This window comes from Trachymyrmex cornetzi, unplaced genomic scaffold, assembly GCF_001594075.2.
Source record: "Trachymyrmex cornetzi isolate Tcor2-1 unplaced genomic scaffold, Tcor1.1 scaffold1631, whole genome shotgun sequence".
Taxonomy (NCBI): Eukaryota; Metazoa; Arthropoda; class Insecta; order Hymenoptera; family Formicidae; genus Trachymyrmex; species Trachymyrmex cornetzi.
The window spans coordinates 31,941-32,213 of record NW_017296236.1 but is presented as its reverse complement, the minus strand read 5'-3'; positions in this window follow the sequence as shown (position 1 = coordinate 32,213).

Here is a 273-nt window from a genome sequence, read left to right as displayed (position 1 = left end):
CGGGATATAAAGTATCCGCAAAGTCCGCAGCACTTCAGTTTCCATTCGGAGGTCGGAATAGTCGTATCGCGCTTCGTAAACGACGTCGGAGGGTAAAAAAAAAATCATCGATAAGTAGCACAGGGAAGAAGAGTAAAAAAGTGACGAAGAAGAAAAAGAAAATTCGCGCTGCAGGAAGAAAAACCAAAAAACCATCCATTAGGAAACATCGAGTCAAGAAACGCGACGTATCCGACATATTCTCTTAATCGAGATAGGAATTCGTGACTGGAG